General features: G+C 46.7%; 1 protein-coding gene across 3 annotated transcripts in view; it reads right to left on the bottom strand.

Annotated features, from left to right (window-relative positions):
* The window catches only part of LOC138299205 (butyrophilin subfamily 1 member A1-like), a 745,683-nt gene that overhangs the window by 387,297 nt on the left and 340,023 nt on the right, over positions 1-18,363 (bottom strand). The gene's annotated exons all lie outside the window — the stretch shown is intronic.

Here is an 18,363-nt window from a genome sequence, read left to right as displayed (position 1 = left end):
ATAGCTTCAGACCCAAGACCCTCTGAGCCCACCAATAACCCTCCAGCTCGGATCCTCCAAACCTTTACAGATCCTGCACTGCTAGACCACCCTCACCATGGACGAGACCCGCTCCATCATGAGCAGCATCCACTCCAGAACCCATAAGGATCCCTGTCCCCACCACATTTTCAACAAAGCCAACACTTCCATCGTACCCAAGCTCCACCACACTTTCAGCTGCTCCATGGAGATGGCTACCTTCCCCGAGGAGTGGAAGCACAACAAGATCGTCCATTCCTGAAGAAACCCACAGCCTACCCCCTGGATCTCAAGAACGACTGCTCCATCTCCCTGCTGCCTTTCCCAGCTAAGGTCATCAAAAAGGCCATCAATGCACAGCTCAGCAATCGAGGACAACAACATCCTGGACATCTCTCAATCAGGAACAACCACAGCACGGAGCCTGCCCCCTTCTCTACCACACATGACATCCGCTCGCTCCTCAACTGCAGACAAACAGCAGCCCTCATCCTACTGGACCTATTGGCCGCCTTTGACATGGTCTTCCATCACACCCTCTGCTCCAGGCTCCATGCAGTTGTCATCCGCGGCAAGGCCCTACAGTGGATATACTACTTCCTGACCGGTAGAACACACAGTCAGACTCCCACCATACCTGTCGGAACCTACAGAGATCAGCTGTGGAGTGCCCCATGGCTCCTCCCCGAGCCCCACCCTCTTCTACATGGCCTCGCTCGCATCTATCGTCAGAAGCCACAGACTGAACATCGTCTCCTATGCCAACGACACCCAGCTGATCATCTCACGGACAGAAACCCCTACAACTGCCAAGAAGAATTTTCACAACGGATGGAAGCCGTTGCCACCTGGATGAAGGAGAGCTTCCTCAAGCTGAACTCAGACAAGACTGAGATGCTCATCCTGAGACAGCTCCTGGTGGTCTGCTACACTCGGCACCCCCCACCCCAACAAACCACGCACGCAACCTTGGCTTCATCCTGAATTCATCTCTCGCCATGACCTACCATGTCAATTTTGTCATATCCTCCTGTTTCCGCATGCTCCTACTTCTCTGGAAGATCATAAAATGGATCCCAAATGACTGTTGTAAGACCCTAACCCACACCTTGGTCGCCAGCAGGCTCGACTATGGCAACACCCTCTGTGCCGGCACCACCCAGAAGAATTTGAAGAAACTACAGCACATCCAAAACGCCTCAAGGATCAACTTCAAACTCCTCATACACGCCTACATGGCTCTTCATGACCTAGGACCCACCTACCTCAACCACCGCAACACCTTAAACTCCCTTGCCAGACCTCTCTGCTCTGCTCAGCAGGCACTAGCCACCGTACCCCTCATACAGAAGACCTCAGCTGGAGAAAGATCCTTTGTCTACCTTGCAGCAAAGAGCTTGAACACATTACCTCATCACCTCAGGCAATGACCAACGTTACCTCAATTCAGGAAGGACCTTAAGTCTTGGCTCTTCGACTGAAGCATAGAGGACTGACCTCCCACAGAGCCTTGAGATCCTTACGGGTGAGTAGTGCGCTCTAAAAATCTCTGATTGATTGATTAATTAAACCTTTAAATCCTTCTGGTGGGCTAACTACTGATTTTATTTGGGGCAAATGGTAGATATTTGACTAGTGGAAGCTTCTTTGTCTTAGCCGTCTGTGCTAGCAAAGTCTGGAGGTAATGCTGCCAGAATTGGTTGTGGTTCAATCTAGAGTGGATGACTGGCCTGTAAACCTGGCAGGGTTCTGAACATGAAGGACCACTGTGGAAAAAGTTCCACCATCCCTCCCAGCATGTTAAGCAGACCAGCTATGGGGGCTTGGCACTGACAATAAGCCCACGTGGCAGATACACTTCCAATCTCTATATCTGATTTTGAAAGTCCTGCCAGCAGTATTGGCAATATAACATCTTCAGTTTTCTCCTTCTACTGTCTCATCTTAAGGGGATTCAACCAAATTCTGGATTCAGAATCTTGTCATTGTGGGCAACTCTAAATCAATAAGAAGCTGCATTTATGTCACTACTACCTGTTCTAGAAGTCTGGCCTGTTAGAGGAAATTAGACACAGCAAAATAATTGTCCAGCAATCATGTGTTTACCTAAACCTTTTTAAGTAGGATAACGGTTGTTTGTTTCCTGGTCCATGCAACCATTTAAAGTATCCACAATAGCTAACCCCTTCTTAGCTGTCATTGCCTCTTTTGACCTGGGAACAAATTTGAAGCATTCAAAAGCCTGACATAAGTGCAATATTTTTAACAGCTGTAATGCACTGGCTCGAAACAAATACTTAACTCGGTACTCTCTCTAGGATCAGACCTAACAAACTTTTTATCATGCAGAATTGGTCGAAGTCGGACTATTTGTACTGTAAAATCCAAGTACTCCCAGTGTGACTACGGAGTCCTTACAAATAGTAGATCTGAATGGGGAATGAAAATCAAGTCACCCTCTTATTTCAGCATATGTACTATGTTGAAATTCTCTGCAGGGTCACCCCAAACTTTTTACCTTGACTCCCTTCCTTTGCTGAATCATTCGACTCTGCTCACTTTAGCACTGCTAACCAGAGCTAAAGTGCTTGTGCTCTCTGTAACTGGGACATTTAATTTACTGGTAAGCCCCAGGTAAAGTGGTACTACTTGTACCCATGCAATGTAAATTAAATGCTACTAGTTGGTCTGCAGCACTCCTTATGCCACCCACTTAAGTAGTCTTAAGGTCTGCCATTGCGACCTGGCAAAATAAACCTTTTGCCAGGTCTACATATTACCAGGAGCAATATTAATTGCTCACTTGAAGATATTAGCATTAAATCAGCTGGCTGTGAAGGAGCCTACTTTAAGCTACAGTCTCACTATACCATACTGTTTGAAGGTCTCCTAATATAATGTCCTCCTGGCCCCAAAAATGACTTTCTTGTTTCTTGGCTGGCTATAATTGAACCCATCGCCTTGACACCCAAGGCTGTTGTATTGGGCGACTTTAACTTCCATTTAGAAGACAACCAGGGCCCTTCTACAAGGCAGCTTCTGGATATGTTGACAAATTTAGACTGGTCCCTAACGGACTTGTCTGCAACCCATCGTGCAGGCCACACGTTTACACGACACAGTAGTTGACCGGCCTTGAAAATGCGGCCTTGGACTGTACAGACCACCATTTGTTGACCTTTTGGGCAGCCTGGCCTACGGCTAGCATTAAATTGCCTGCACTTTCTAAGTTAATGCAGGAAATGGCATAAGGTGGAGGAACAAAGCCTAGCCTTGGCCCTGAAGTCTGAATGGAACCACGTCAGAGGGCAGGGCCCCTCCAACTTGGAGAACTTTGACTCTGGACTCAGGGCGGTCATTGATAGGCTTGTCCCGCTGGTGAAGCTTAACCCCAGGGTGCGTCAATCCTCTTCCTCCCCCTGGTCCTCTGAGGAACTTAAGAATCTTCAGAGGCTCAATCGGCAGCAGGAACGCAGATGGAAGGCCCATAAAACAGCAGGGGAGAGAGTTAAGCTCAGGACTGCTCTTAAGAATTACAAATTGGCTATTAAAAAGGCTAAAACCGAATATTTCTCAGCAGAATCAGGGAAGCACAAAACGGAGCTAAGGAACTTTTCAAAGTGGTTCATACTCTGACCCACCCGCTGGCTTCCTCCTGGCTGGAGAACTCCTGCACTTTTTGCCAGAGAGTCGCTCATTTTTTTTAGAACAAAATTCTACAGCTGCACTCGTCCTTCGTCTGCCTCCCTTCGGATGGTGATGGAGGCGATGTGGATAGCTCTTTCCCTCTGATTCTGGTACGACACTGTCTGAATTCTCCCCACTACCTGCCAACAGAATTTCTGAATTATTGGAAGGGATTAAATCTGGCTCACCGAATGATCCTTGTCCTCCTAGGATACTAAAACTAGTACCTACCTTGGTTTCTGCTGCCTTGGAACCAGTCCATCTAGATATTTTAAGGGAAGGGCTCTTCCCTCCTGCTTGGAAGGAATCCTTTGTGATCCCTCTCATTAAGAAACCCAGCGAAGAACCCAATGACTTAACAAATTTACGCCCTATCTCCCTGTTACCCACTACAGCCAAGATATTAGGAAAACATCTCTATATCGAATTGGCTGTTTTTCTCCAGGCAAGTGGCGCTCTTGACCCATCTCAACATGGGTTTCACCAAGCTCACAGTACTGGGTCTGCCTTCCTTTCTACTGTGGACATTATTTGGAGAAAAGTCGATATGGGTGAGGGAGCCACACTTGTCCTACTGGATCTTTCCGCAGCGTTTGACACCATATCGCCCCAGCTCCTGCCCCAACGGCTCTATCAGGCAGGAGTAAGAGGCAAGGCGCTCGATATTTTGAAATCTTTTTTGACAGACAGATCCATTATGGTGAGTTGTAGCGACTTTAAGGCTACACCATTCCAACTTCGCTGGGGGGTCCCCCAAGGGTCGTCACTGAGCCCTACTCTGTTCAATCTTCATGTTGCCCCACTGGCCAAACTTGTCGGTTCATTTGGTTTTCATGCTGCATCCTACGCAGTCAATACTCAGTTAATCATTACTGTTAACCAAAACAGATTCTATGACTGCATAAGCAGGATCAAAAGTTGGATGAGCCATAATTGGCTCAAAATGAACGGTGATTAGACTGAAATTCTTTTTTTAGGCATGGACGCTAGTCCATGGAGTTCACATTGGTGGCCCACATCTTGCAGCGATTGCCCAGCCCCAAGTTTGTTGGTTAGGAATCTAGGTATCACTTTTGACAATACTTTTTCTTTTGAGCAACAAGTTAACCAGACGGTTAGATCATGTTATTGGTCTATGAAAATGCTAAAGAAAATCATTCCTTTTCTTCAGGAGGAGCTTAAACCAACTGTTATTTTAGCCCTGGTTATTTTTAAACTGGATTATTGTAACTCTCTCATGCTGAATATCAGCAAGGCTGCCCTTCATAAACTTCAGCTTATTCAGAACGCGGCGGCTCGCCTGGTCTTGGATCTATCTTGCGCGGCTTCTGCCAGTGGGAGCCTTAAGCGGCTTCTCTGGCTACCTGTCGAAAAATGGATCAAATTCAAAACATTGTGTCTAACATACAAAGCTTATCACTAGGAGAGCTGCTCTTATCTGAGCTCTGATTTACAGCCCTATCTGCAGTGTCGTCAGCTCAGATCAGCGAATTCGCAGCTGATCTCTGTACCCCGCTGCCACCGGGCTCGATGGGGGGACAAAGCCTTTTCCGTAATAGCCGCAAAACTATGGAACACTCTTCCATTCCACATTAGGCTGAAGGAGACATATCTCATTTTTAGGAAACAACTTAAAACTTGGCTGTTTTCGCATTAGGCAGTAGGTCTCCCCGTTCATGCTCTGTGACTCCCTACCCCGATCCTCGATCTGGTTCTCCTTGATTTTCAGTCCTCTCCTCCCTAGTGCTTCGATTCTACGGCCTGAACGTGCTCTATAAATACTACAATACAGTACAATACAATACAATACAATGTCACCTCTATTTTAGACCCTAAAATAGCCCCATAAGGGTGAAAAGGTAGGAGATGTGGGTTTAGGTTTTACATGTCCTGGTAGTGATGCTAGTGTAAGGTCTAGTGTAAGGTTTATCTTTCCCTTTGGACAAAACTGGGTTACCATATTACATTTAATAAGTGGTAACTTTGAGTTGGGAGCATGTAGAGAAGTCATGTTTACACTCAAATAAACTGTAATTTAAAATCCTCTTTAAAGGTAAAATCAGATTTAAAAACCCTAATTCTGAAAATGGCACTTTTAGAAAGTTGGCATTTTTTCTCTTAAACATGTGTGCCTTCTGCCAGTATCCTGCGCCACATGACTCTGCTGTTAGTGGTTTGTTTTTCCTGGCAGACAGTAACACAAAGAGGCCTGGGTGTAGGCAAAATGGGCATCCTGCCACAATGGTTGGGAGTGGAGCTCTTCCCTGCCCCACTTACAATTCAAATAGCTTGTCTCCAGCACACACAAAAAGAACCAGACCAAACTTCTTGGAGTCTTGGCAGGGGAAGGGAAGGAGTTTGCACAACCAGATGTGGGGAAACATAGGAAGCATAGGGAGCACAGGTAGTCCCTTCAATTCAAAGGCTGGCACCAGGTATAAATATTGTACCCTGAAGACACCTTTTCAGTACCCTCTTGGACCCATGGACCTTACAGAAGTAGGACTTCCTTGTTCCTCAGAGGACTGATCTGCTGCGTCAGGCCTGCCTTGTTCCCCAGAAGACTGTCCTGCTGGTGCCAGAGAACTGCCAAGCTGCTTGACACGTGCCATGCTCTCGGAGATGGAAGACCTGACCTGTTTTCTTCATCCCAGGCTACAAGAGTGACTCTAATCGGAGCTACAGGCACATAACAAGCTTCAGAGGCCTCCCTACAACTGCCTAGGTGATCTGCCTAATATATAAACCCCAGCACAAAGCGATGTGAAGCCCAGCAAAGTCTCCACAACACCCCACAAAGCCTCACTGCACAGCTGCAAGCTTCACTGGCACCAACGGCAAGTGCCACAAGCAACCAACAGTGGATGACACAAAGCCCAGCAAAGCCTTGCTCACAGGTGAAAACGTCATTGGAACTGATGCCGAGCAACGTAAAGCAACTCAAAGCAATGCAGACAGACATCATACCAAGGACATAAGGTACAACTTTCAGCCATCCTGTGGCTGGCCTGTGTCTCGTTGTGGTCAGCCTGAAATTGTGACTTTTCCACAGCGCAGCGTGACCAGATACCCATAATATACGCTTTAAGCTTTTAGGTGCTATACTTACCTAAAACTGCATATCTCCAGTCTACTGATTGGAAGTTTGTTCTTCTAGTCTCATTTTATTTATTCAAATTTGCTCTATGTTGCTAAATTGGTTAGGGATTTCTATTGACGTGTGTTTTCACTTTATTACTGGTTGTGTGCTGTATAAATCTTTTAGACGTTGCCTCTAAGTTAAACCTGACTGTTTTTGTGCCAGCTATAAAAGGGTTAAGCACAGGTTAATTTGGTCATTTTTTGTTGTTCACCTGGCCAAGGATTGTGGTTGATGTCTGAGTGGGGCTTCCATCCCCCTCAACCAATAACCAAGGGCCAGATGTATGAGGAAATGGCATTGAGAATCGCAAATAGTGATTTTTAAGAAATCAATATTTCCGAGTCGCAATAGGCCATGTATCATAATTGCGATTCGGGATTAGCAATTTCTTAAAAATCGTTATTTGTGGTTTGCGAGGCCCAATTACCGAATAGCAATTTGCATTTTCGCAAATTGCGATTCGGTAATTGAAAATCGCAAATTGCGAGAAATTGTGAGAAAGCACACCTGGAGGAGCCTGATGACATCACAAGCAGGAAGTGAGTCATCCCAGGCAGTTTCAGGTGCCACACCCAAACCAGCACTCAGAGACAGTCAGCCTAGCCACACTGAGCAAGTCTCTGGAGAAGGCAGCAGCATAGCTGAACAAACATGGACACCTCTGCCCAGGGAAGGAGAAGGGAGAACAAAAGCGTAAGCTGAAATTTAGCGAGCAAGAGCTGGAGGTGCTGACAGAGGAGGTGGTCAGGAGCCATGACCGGTTGTTTGGCAAAAGCTCACTCCAGGTGCCTGAGAGTGAAAAACAGAGACTCTGGGCAGAAATACAGACAAAGATCTGTGCTGTTGGAGTGGCACAGCGCTCGGTAGAAGAAATTAAGAAAAGGTGGTACGACCTGCGGTCCCGTGCCAAGGAGAGGGTGGCAAGATGACTGCAGGAGGCCAGGAGCCCAGGAGGCGGCCCACCCACAGAGACAACCTCCACCCCGATAGAGGACCTAGTGGAGTCCACACTCCTCCCGGAAGCAGTCAGTGGGGTCACAGAGATTGACACCTACAGCAAAGGTAAGCGCAATATTGAATTGTAACCCCATATGTGTATGCACAAAAGCCCCTTAGGAATTAGCAAGTAATGTAAAACATTGTGAGAAGTAGTCCATTCCACATCTTAGAAGAGGCACAACAATGCCTTATGGGAGTGGTAGTCCACAACCCAGAACTGAAAGTAGCACATACAATGTAATTAAGTAGAGCGACACCCAGAAGAACACAACACCCACAACACAGTGAAGAGAAGTACCTGTACCTTTATTACTATTGTGTGACCTTAATTGTAACAAACATAACTGACATGCTGCATATTGTCGTTGCAGGTGGGCCAGGCCCAGCAGCCACAGCATGTGCCAGTTTAGGGGAGACTGACACCCATCCTGCTTCAGACTCCAATACGAGTGGGTCTCAGAACATTGTGCCACTCCGACGCAGGCCTAGGGCACTGCCACTGCCAGAACTGAGTCAGGACTCCGATGAGCAGCAGGAAGGCCCACAAACACCATCCCCAACTGGCAGATGCACCCAGATGCAGGAGCCCCATTTGCAGCAGACCACAGCACCCTGCATGATGGCTACATATGCAGGTGCACAGGCGTATGAGGCAAGTGAGGGAACCTCCTTCTTTGGTGGCCTGGAATCGGCTATGTTGCAGCAGCAGCGCCTGCGGAATAAAAAGATCACTGCATTACAAAGACAGATGCAGCTGGAGTGCCTGAATGGCAACATTGAACACCTGCATGAGGGACAGGTCCAGGCATCGCAGGACACAAGGGAGCTCACTTCTGCTGTGAGGGAACTATGTTAGGAGCTGCGCCATGACAGGGTGAGCCACCACAGGCAGGAGCGACGCTTCATGAGCATGTTTGGGGGATTTTGTCGCTCTGTGACTAGGCTGGCTAATTCCACCTCCTTAATTTCACGTCGTGCAGTGGCTGCACAGGTTGAGGCAGCACACAGCAGCAGGGATGTGGCTCAAGGACTAGTCCAAATCACCAATGTGATTGACAATATCATGGGAAACAGGTCAGCCACACCTAGTGAGCTTGGACTGGGGGACATGGAGTACACATCCAGCCTCAGCAGACTAGCTGTGCCCGCAATGGACACCAGACGGCGCAGTGCCAGGCACAGGGTTGCCACAGAGGCAGACAATCGAGGTGCCAGTGAGGCAACTGGGCACTCGAGTGGCGTGTGTGGCCGAAAGAAGTGACTGTAGTGGCCACAGGGGACTGTATGTGTGTCTTTAATGAGTACACTATGAAGGAATAGTGCTTTACTGTGAACTGCTATTGTTTTTTTAAAAATCACTTTTGTTGGTATTCGTTGGACTAACATTACTTGACGTTAAGGTAATAAATTTACTCACTACAGGTACATTTGTCAGTGGATTTGTGTTTACATACTTACATCTGAAATGGCTGTGTGTGATGTCAGCACGCCTTTGCCTTCCGTCTGCTGCACTGGTGCAGTCTGCTGGCTGTAGGGGTGGTATGGGATCATCATCCTCATCTGAGTCTGGCTCCGATATTTCCACAGGTATGCCCCTGGTGGTAGCCATATTGTGCAAGATTGCACAAGTAGCCACTATTCTACATGTTGTCTCTGGGCTGTACTGTAGTGCCCCTCCACTTTTGTGGAAGCACCGGAAGTGACTCTTCAGCAGGCCAAAGGTGTGCTCCACCATGTTGCGGGTCGCCCTGTGTGCTGCATTGTATCTCTGTTCAGCAGGTGTAGTTGGATTTAGGTAGGACGTCATCATGTAGGTGCGCACTGGGTAGGCACTGTCTCCTCGAAGGGACAGAGGGTATATTGAGTAACTGAGCCATCTGACATCAGCACGCCATAAAGGAGCCAGTGTACAGAGGGACAATACCTAGTAGATATCCTTCTCCAAACTCCCCAGCTAGCAGTCTTGTGTGAATGCCGCTATGGCGAAAGATGTATGAATCATGAGTGCTCCCTGGGTACCTGGCCATGAGATCAGTTATGATAAAAGAGGCATTGCATATCACCTGTATATTCACTGAATGTTGGTATTTACGGTTGCGGTACACATACTCTGTGGCTGATGGTGGACAGATTGCAACATGTGTCTCATCTATGGAACCTAGGACATGGGGGAACTGTGCTATCTGGTAAAAATCTATTTTTGTCTTCTGTATTTCCAGTGGGGTGGGTTGTGGGGTGGGGTGTGGGGGAATCTGATGTACTAATGTACTGGTGTATCCTGCTCAGCATGGCGTTAATAAATGCATTGATAAACCTAGAGAGGCTACTCTGTGAGACCCCTCCAGCTGCTGCTATTACCTCTTGATAGCTCCCTGAGGAAAGTATTTGGAGGGAGCATAATACCTGCACATGGGTGGGAATACTATGAGTCTTTTGTGTTCTGCGCTGAAGTATGGGTTGTAGTTCCGCTATCAGATCAAAAATCATGGCTGAGTTCAACCTATACCTCTCAAATATTTCCTCCTCTGTCTGGTCAAAAAATGTAATGCGCTCTCTGAAAATGCGCTCCTGTCTCCTCCAACCCTACTCAAACCTGCCAAGATCCTCATCCTCCTCGCCATTACGTAGAGTGCAGCCACTGTGGAAAAGAGTCTGAGGCATTCTGGGCCTCTTTATATATGTTGCACCTGGTTACCACCTGGTTTCACTTAGTTGTATTTTGCATGTGCAAAATGCCATTCTGCGAAAAATCGCAATTTGCGATTTTTGGGTGCATCGAAATGCGACTTGGATTTTGAGAATCACATTTTGCGCCTTGCAATTTCCTACTGGAAATACCGGATCGCAAAATGCGACTCGCAAAAACAGGTCGCAACGCAAAAAATCGTAATTTTTGCAATTTCTTATTTTTGGTTTGTGAATGCCTTTCATGCATCGCAGACCACGTTTTTGCATTCGCAAACGGACTAATTTTGCGATTCACACCATTTGCTAATGCAAAAAAGTTTCATACATCTGGCCCCAAATTTCTTACATCCACATTTTAACCTGTGGAACGGTGCCACAGGTTTGGAGAGTTTAATGACATTTCAAGGAGCAAACAACAGATCCAATGGTGGACTAGAGAAATCCCATGTCTGCCCAACCCACTTGAATCTGAGAAATCAGCAGTTAGGCTCCCATTTGGGAACCATCAAGTGCATGTCCAGGTATAAATGTGTAAACATGTCATGTTTTTGCATCATGCAGCTAACCATTTTGTTACACACTACCTCAGGTTGATACCTTCATATGTAAAGCTCCTCTTTTTTCTTCGCAAAATAGATTCTTTATAAATTCACCTGATCATTAAGGGGCAAAAAGGAACGTTAAAACGCCTAGATCAGGTATGATTTTGAGGTAAACCACTATCTCTGTCTGCAAACCCCAAGCATTTTCTTCCAATTTGCTATAAAAATCAGAACCCTGTGCTCTACTTGAGGGGTTACCTGAGCCTGTAATCTGGCTTGTGCTGGTTGTTTAGATGCTCCTTTTGTTCAGTCTGCTAGCTCAGGCTCTCCAGCAAAAACTATATTTCTATCCACATTTGTTCTGTGATATTTTCGTGCAGTCCTGGGGCTTTGGTGAGAATTACCTCTGGCTGGCTAACAGCCATTCGTGCACCGAGCTTTGGTTGTAATTACATGCGTCACAGAAAATTGGGCTTTCTCCACTATTGTGTATTTACTGAAACTTTGATAAACTTTGATAATAGGGTTACTGATCAGAAACCTTCTGAGGACATTCTTCACCTGACATTGCACAATTCATATTGCCAAAGAAGCAAGGCTCACTGACTGCATGCCTATCTTTTTGCCTAAGGGACCTACACTCATCTACACTGGCAAAATGAACCGGGCCTTCAATTATTTAGACTGGAAGATGATCACCTTTGGGTCCACTTGAGTAGTTGCTGCTACCTTCCCCTCTGTATTTGGGTTCTATTCAACTATTGTGCTAAAGCAATCATGGATGTATAATATATCCATATCCTCCAAGACATTGTCATTCTTGTCTTTTGGGTGTGTCCTATCTTGGATCTATGGTCAGATCTGCAGCTGATGTGTGCCCCTGCACTGTGTACCCTTTTGGGTCTGAAGGAAATGTCCAACCAAGACCCAGCGACTTGCTTAAGTTATGTGACTCATAAGCTGAAGATTTCCATTGCAAAACCGTTCCACAAATCCAAAAAGCTTCTTGTAGTAGAGATACTTTAATGTACTTCAAAGGTTTGGGAAGCTTCTCTACTGTACCCAGCCTGAGCTTTCCTCTTATGGCTTGCCTGACTTTCACCAAACCTGATCACATGGCCTCATCCATTTCAGAGCTTAAATCCTTCTTGCATAAGAAGACCTGTATTGAAATCTGCAACACAGCTTGGTCCTGGCTTGGTCACCCATCCGGCCTAAACAAAGGATAAGGAAGTATTTGTTGTGTGGGTTCCTAAGTCTCAGGAACTTCCCTGTGACTGATGTCATTTGTTGAGATGCATAAAAACAATGTCAATGTACGTAATGATATGTGCCAGCATAACAATGAACTCACTTTGCTATTGTTGATTCCACCTGACATAACCTCCCCGTCAACCCCGAACCAGAAGTACGCGGTCAAGCAGGCTGTGTGACCCAGGTCTGAAGCAACTGATTGACAGATCACAGGTGGGGTGACACGTAGCCAACAGACAAACGTGCAAAACAGGAAAGACTGAAATAGATTCCCCAAATAGGCAGCAACACCACAAAGGTACTAAGAAATTGGCCCCCAACAAAAAACACATTTGGTTGGAGGGGTACACATTCCCAAAATACCATAAAGTTACAAGCCACATAAGGTTAGGAACACACAGCCAATCAGAACACAGCACACACACCAAACGCAGTGATCACAAGCTCCTCATAGCGGACATCTGGACATGTTACCTACTGGCCGCAAGGTCAAGACCCACCTGCACACTTTACCAGATGGTCAGATTTATGGCCTTGTGACTAGGGCTGGATTTCTTTTTTCAAAGAATGTATTCAACCGTTTATTGCACCTAGAGACAATATATAAAAAGATGCTCAAAACTTTGTAACTTTGAGGGACAGTCATCAGGCCCCAACTCTGTACTGCGCTCTTGAGGCTGTCAAGTTTAATTAAACTGACTGTTCCTGCTTTGCCAGATGCCTCTTGTCTTTCATTTCTTTAAAGTAAATTGCATTTGAACAATACATTCATGGTGGTCCCTAAGCGACAGTTAAAATTGCAGTCCACTGGAATATATCATGTGTTTCATCTTCCATTTCATTGTTGGGTGAAGACATCAAGATTCCATTTGAGATGCTAGGAATAGCAGGGCACTCAAAAAAGGTACTCTAGTACCTGGCTCCTCTGAGAGCCCTCAAGGGACAGATGCAATCTGCCTGCTGCCCCAACAAATTTACAAATGTAGAAACAGAAAAGCAATACAGAAACATATGGCAAACTGAGAGAAAAACTGCATACTGTGAGCAAAAAGACCAAACGTCTTTGATGTTATGTACCTTTACTGCAACATGTAAGTGATGAAAGAGTACATTACCCTTCAAATATTTTCTAGGAAGGGCCTGAAGATTTTTTCCGGTCAGGTACCAGAAAAGAAAACTGGATTCTATTACTCGACCCATCTACAGGTGAGGTTCTAATACTACACTGTGTCTGGAGCAGATGAACTGGTAAGCTGCAGTGGGGGCAGGTTGCGGAAGAAATGTGGGAGAGAACAGAATGTGCTAATCACCTAATCCTTAGGGAGGCTTCTAACTTTGATTGTATGTGTGACCCACAGGAGTTGCATAATCCCCTCCTGACTGCTGAAATAGGTCTGAGAAAGTGTTTGCACCTTGGCTGGTAGAGCTGTAGCACAAGTGTGCAGAACCCTGTCCGGAGAAAGGCATGAAGAGATTGCGATGGTTGGATTACTAGGGGATGTGAGGGTGTTTGACTTGTGACAGAAAAGTAGGTGGAAATCACCATCTCTGCCTCAATGAAAATACCACATAGCATCTCTGATAAAGGGCGGCCCTTGGCAGGAGGTCTACAGGAAACGTGGAGCTGGTTTGCAGATGGGCGGTGTTGCAGGCCCTGGCACCAGAGGGAATCTCCCAATGGAAAAAAACATTTATATGAGCACTATATGATCACTTGACTCTCAGGGTAGTGAATGTTGTTAATGCAAGGCTTAATCGGGGAGATGGCCTAGGGTTATAGACTCAGTTCTAAACAGATTAAGCAAAGGCAGCTTCTTCACTATGGCGAAAGTGAGTCTCCCCCTTGGCCGAGACCCAGGAGATAAAAAAAAAGAAATTATAGTTGCACTGTTGTTTTATTTTTCATGTGCTGGCTCTTCCAGCAGTACAGGGAGGGGAATGGCAGGGCATTCGGGAGATGGGAGGGAGGGGAGAGTGTGCACCTAAGTGCGCATGTGTGTTTGACCAGCCATCTGAGGCGGGCCAAACACAAATGCGCACTTAGGTTTCTCCAGCCCGACTGTGTTTAACAACCGAGCTGGAGAAACTGCACAGACTCCAGGGCACTGTCTGAGCAGCAGACACTGCCACCCAGATCAATCCTGATGCTGCTTTCATGCTATGTTTGGTATGAAAGCAGTGCCTGGATTCATGGGGAGCCTGTGCTGGTGTCCCAGCAAATGCTGGGACACCAAATGGAGGGAAGAGGAACTTGAGGCAGCAGGAGACGGAGACGGCGGTATAGTAAGTCTATTTTATTTTATTTTTATTTCTCCCCCTCCGTCTCCATCCACTCCCAGTGCCCCTCCCCTTGAGATTTGCAGCGGCCTCCGTGGAGACCAAGTAGCACAATACAATAACAGAATGTCCAGCCAGTGCTTAATCTAATGTCAACATCAGGACAGTGCGTGCTCTACGGGCGACGTAAATGCAAAAACCCAGTCCTTATGCAGAGGCATATTTCATGCATTGTGTTTCTATGCAGTATGTTAACCTTTTGCATTGCAGAGCTTTCACCTTGAAAAGTCATTAATGCTGTTTGAATTTTGGAATGTTCATATGAAAACCTTGTATAACTTTTTCTTGATTTCCAGGTACCTAGATTCTTGAGGCCTAGTTATAGTAAAGCCTTAGGCCATTCATGTTTTCAGCATAAGTGTTCATTTGAAACAAAACTTATTGAAAGTCATTGTGATTAATCTTGCAATTGTGTTGTTTAACTCTTGCTTCCACAGGTCTCCTTCCCCGCTGTTCCCAACCCCAAACCCATTCCCCCACTTGGCCATTCTTTAACTCTGTGCTATATAACTACTGGAGTTTAGAGCTGCCAAGAGGTGGACATGTTGGAAACATGCGCAAGCCCTGAGTATCTGGTCTCCTTGACAGAATAGTGAGCCCACAAAACAATGAAGACACCATCAACCCTATGGCCTCCATCCACTCCGGCTCCCCCTCGTACCCCTGCCCGCACCAGATCTTCAACAAAGCCAGCAACATCATCGCCCCCCCACCTCTGCGCCATCATCAACAGCTCCTTCGAGACAGCCACCTTCCCGGAGAGCTGGAAACACGCCGACGTCAACGCCCTGTTGAAGAAACCCAAAGCGGACCCAGATGACCCCAAAAACTACCAGCCCATCTCCCTCCTCCCCTTCCCAGCGAAGGTCATTGAGAAAATCGTGAACAGCCAACAATCCCGCTTCCTGGAAGACAGCAAAGCGCTCGATACCTCCCAATCCGGATTTCGCAAGAACCACAGCACGGAGACAGCACTCATTGCTGCCACTGATGACATCAGGACCATGCTGGACGAAGGCGAAACCGCAGCGCTCATCCTCCTGGACCTCTCCGCAGCCTTCAATACCGTTTGTCACCACACCCTCTGAACACGCCTCCACAACGCCGGGATCCGTGGAAGGCCCTCGACTGGATCTCTTCATTCCTCTCCGGCAGAACCCAGAGAGTCCGCCTTCCGCCCTACCTGTCCGAATCCTCCAAAACCATCTGTGGCATCCCCCTGGGATCCTCCCTCAGCCCAACACTTTTCAACATTTACATGGCTCCTCTCGCCAACATAGCAAGATCCCACCACATCAACATAGTATCCTACGCAGACGACACACAGCTGATCATCTCCCTCATGAAAGACCCAACAACCGCAAGAAGCAACCTCCACAATGGACTTCACACCATTGCCAACTGGATGGAATCAAGCCACCTCAAGCTAAACACAGACAAAACAGAGATCCTCATCCTCGGCAGCAACCCCTCCGCCTGGAACGACTCCTGGTGGCCTATCTCCCTAGGACCCGCGCCCACTCCCACCACCCAAGTACAGAACCTGGAAATCATTCTGGACTCAGTACTCAGCATGACTCAGCAGGTCAACGCAGTCTCCTCTTCCTGTTACAACAGCCTCCGCATGCTCCGCAAGATTTTCAAGTGGATTCCAGTCAAAACCAGAAAGACAGTCACCCACGCCCTAGTCAGCAGCCAACTGGACTTCGGCAACGCACTCTATGCAGGAACCATGGCCAAACTACAAACGAAAATGCAACGTATCCAAAACGCCTCCGCCCGACTCATCCTCGACGTCCCATGCCATGACCACATCTCTGCCCACCTCAGAGACCTACACTGGCTACCCGTATCGAAGAGGATTACCTTGAAACTACTCACCCACTCACACAAAGCCCTCCACAACACAGGTCCAGCCTACCTCAACAACAGACTCACATTCCACACCCCCGTCCGCCAGCTCCGCTCTGCCAGCCTCGTACTCTCCTCCATCGCCCGTATTCCCCGCACCACCGCCGGAGGAAGATTCTTCTCTCACCTCTCCGCCAAGACTTGGAACTCCCTACCGCTCCACCTACGCCAGACCGAGGACCTCCTGACTTTCAGGAAACACCTCAAGACTTGGCTATTAGACCAGTAGCTCCCCCCCCCCACATCTTGAGACCCTGACGGGTGAGTAGCGTGCTCTATAAATTAAGTGATTGATTGATTGATTGATAGTAGATTCTGGGGCAACTGGTAACTTTGTTGATGCACAGTTGGTTCAAACATGGGGGATCCCATGCACCAAGAAGAAAACACCAGAAATAGTACAAGCTGTAGATGGAAAACTCTTAACTGCATGCCCAGTGACTCTTCAAACTGTCCCCTTGTCGGTGATCTGTAATGGGGGGAATCAGGATACCAAGCATGAAGATAAAATAATCTTTGATGTCATCCATGCTCCTCAGTATGGAATTATCCTTGGACTACCGTGGTTAACTTATCATAACCCTGAAATAAACTGGTCAGAAAGGAAAGTAGTGTTCTCCTCCATCTTGTGTAATGAAAAATGTCTCCAGACATCAAGTGTCACAGATCCTCGCAAATCCCACATAGCAATAGCTGCCGAAACAGATGTAACGCTGCCTTTGCAGTACTCATCATTGCTTGATTTTATTTACAAGGAAGAAGCCTTCTCCACCGCCCCAGTCTTGACTCATCCAGATACTGACTGTCCATTCATAGCAGAAGCAGATGATTCAGACATGACAATTGGGGCAGTGTTATCGCAACACAACAAAGTGAATTACCAAACGGATGAGTTAGCCAGACAAAAATCTACCATGTTACCCGCAATCCAGTCTCCAAGGTCTACCATTGCTTCAGACAAGGTTCTTTGCATCATAAAAACTGAAGACTTTTTTAAAGAAATCCGTAATTCCTTCACCATTGAGAAATGGCAGACATGGGCTCAAGCCGATCCCAAGAGGTCAATCAAACAAGGACTACCTTTCCATGATGCCCGTTTATTTGTTCCAACTACCAAGTTTTCATTGGTTGCATGTTATACCTACGGCAGGGCATTCAGGTATTCCTAAAACTCTTGAATTAGTCCAACGCTACTTTTGGTGGCCTACTTTGATAAAAGACGTCAAGCAGATGGTAGCTAACTGTGAAGTTTGTGCTCACATCAACTCAAGTCATTCAAAACCAAAAGGATTGTTACTTCCTGCTACCCTGCCAATCACGATTCCACAAGAAAGTTCACTTACACCAGCCGTGTCAGAGACGATTCAACAACTCCATCAAACCCAGAAACAAATCCAGCAACATCTGAGATAAAGCTAAACAAACGTATAAGAAACACTATGACAAGAAACACTGTCAAGGACTCCAATATAAGCCAGGTGGCTTTCCACACATCATATCAGCTTCAAGAAAAAGCATATGTTTAATCCCAAATTCAAAGGTCCTTACACAGTCTTTCAGCAAATCAATCCAGTGACCTATAAACTGCAGTTACCAAGGTCACTACGTATTCATCCAGTGTTTCATACTTCTCCTGAAAAGAGCTGTCCAAAAAGTCCGCTCCCAACCAGCTCCAGATCTAGTACAGGGAGAATTGGAATACTAAGATAAACAGGAGCTGGATTAAAAATTTAGAGGTCGTAATCTCTGGTACCTAATATCTTGGAAAGGTTACGATCCTGA

The sequence above is a fragment of the Pleurodeles waltl genome, chromosome 6 (assembly GCF_031143425.1).
Source record: "Pleurodeles waltl isolate 20211129_DDA chromosome 6, aPleWal1.hap1.20221129, whole genome shotgun sequence".
Taxonomy (NCBI): domain Eukaryota; kingdom Metazoa; phylum Chordata; class Amphibia; order Caudata; family Salamandridae; genus Pleurodeles; species Pleurodeles waltl.
This window is presented reverse-complemented; position numbering and strand designations above follow the sequence as displayed.